Source organism: Mesoplodon mirus (assembly GCF_964341445.2).
Source record: "Mesoplodon mirus genome assembly, chromosome: 4".
Lineage (NCBI taxonomy): Eukaryota > Metazoa > Chordata > Mammalia > Artiodactyla > Ziphiidae > Mesoplodon > Mesoplodon mirus.
In genome coordinates this window covers 135,132,009-135,133,905 of record NC_138979.1, presented here as the reverse complement: position 1 = coordinate 135,133,905, position 1,897 = coordinate 135,132,009, and the positions used below count along the sequence as shown (strand labels likewise).

Sequence of the window (1,897 nt, the reverse complement as noted above, 5' to 3'; positions counted from 1 at the left end):
AGATGTATGTTCTTCCTGTACCACAGAGCACACAGAGAGGCTCGAGTACAACACTAGATATGAGAGAGCTTGTTTTAACCATGAACATGTTTCATGGGGCACAAAAGCTACTGATTACCTCATCAATTACTGAAGTCAAGTCTGCTTCCTTCTTTCACATCCCCCATAGGCATTTTTTTTTTCTCACTGACAAACTTTTTATTGAATTTTGCCATAAGTATAGGGTGTCTCTTGTTGTATCTTAGAATCCTAGGATTCAGGGAGGTGGAAAAGTGGCAATGGTGAATTTGGGAATCTGGTCTCCCAAAAGTACCTTCCGCTCTACCCCTGATTCTACAATGGCTGCCAGGTGGATCACCCCTCCGCTGGAGCCGTCCCGCTCCATGGCCAAAGCGAGAGCTGCCCCCCTTCTTGGGGATCCCAGCCCGCAATGATGATTCCTGCCATCAGGTCTTCTCGGTATTGGTAACTCATCTCCTTAAAGAGGCTGGCTGACGTGTGTACCAGCGGAGGCTCATTCAGCTCAATGGTGTGGAAACCAAGCTGATAAGTGACTGCATCAGCTACTACCTGGCTATCAGCTGCTGAGCCTGAGCGGCAGCAAAAAATATAGTCATGAATAGGGGTCAGCTTGTCAGTCACTCGATTGGCGATGTACGACCCAGTGGTTGTTCTGGAGTCAGCTCCTAGAACCACGCTCCCATCAAATTGCACGGCCATGATAGTGGTCCCTGTTGAGACTCTCCGGTTTTCCCAGTTGGGGGTAATGGCCTCAGGCCCCTAGGCTAGTGCTGGCCACGCTCCCCGAACAGGTACTAAGGTGTCCGCCATCTTCGCCTCCCGTACGGCCACAAAGCAACTGTCGTAAAGCACCACAACTCTAGCACTTCCAAAAAATCTCCAAGGAAGAATTATAATACTGTATGTTAATATTCCAAATATTTAAAAATCATTTCTCTTCTTAAAATCATGTCTGACATTTATCTATGAGAAGGTGCCACCTGCTGTAATGAACTGATTACATTAGAGAAGGAAGGAAAAGTGGACCAGCAGACCAAAGAATCCAAACTACAGTGTGTGTGTGTGTGTGTGTGTGTGTGTGTGTGTGTGTGTGTTCTTCCTTAGAGAACTAGTTTCTTATCTCTCTGTTTCCTCACCATCACCACTATGGGGTGGGGGGAGTGAAGGGGGGAGAAAGAAAAAGAGATAAGATTTGTCTTCAAACCTGTTCTGAAAGTAGCTTGGAAATAACTTCAGAGGCCCCACTACCACTGAAATATAAGCAGTACCAATTTGCCTATTTAGAATTGCTCTTTAAAATTTGAATCTACTTGAATGAGTACCCTAGATAGCCTGAGATAGAAACGTTTTCTTTCCTGTAGGACAAAGAATTTACTTTTCTTTCCCTTTTACAGTATAAATCAGTAGACTTGTATAAATATCAACAAATTGCTTTCCAAAAAGCTTAAATCATTTTACTTTTCAACAAGTGGTATGAGAGTTTACCTGTCTCATTAAAACTTTAAATATTAATATTGTATATTGCTAATTTGATAGTTTAAACATTTTTTCATTTATGTGTTAATCTGCATTTCTTTTACTGTCAGAATGACTACATTTTCATGAATTTATCAATCATATGTATTTCCTCTTTTGTGAATTATCTCCAGATATGCCATTTCCATTATTTGTTGGCTTTGACATCTTCTTTACAGTATCCTCATAGACTATAGGTATTATCTGATTGCTTTATTTATTACCATAGTTAATAATTTTATTTTCAACTTGCAGTTTTACTTTTTTATATTCACACAAAATTTTTAATGTTTTAGGTCAGATCTATTCATCTTTCTTTTTATGCTATATTTTATCACTTTGATACACAGAATGTTATTCC

The 1,897-nt window shown here is 40.2% G+C and overlaps 1 pseudogene across 1 annotated transcript; it reads right to left on the bottom strand.

The window, feature by feature from the left end:
- Positions 1 to 218: 218 nt before the first annotated feature.
- Positions 219 to 831, bottom strand: LOC309802999 (proteasome subunit beta type-6-like; annotated as a pseudogene). The gene has a single exon. The product of its transcript is annotated as a proteasome subunit beta type-6-like (transcript).
- Positions 832 to 1,897: the final 1,066 nt, after the last annotated feature.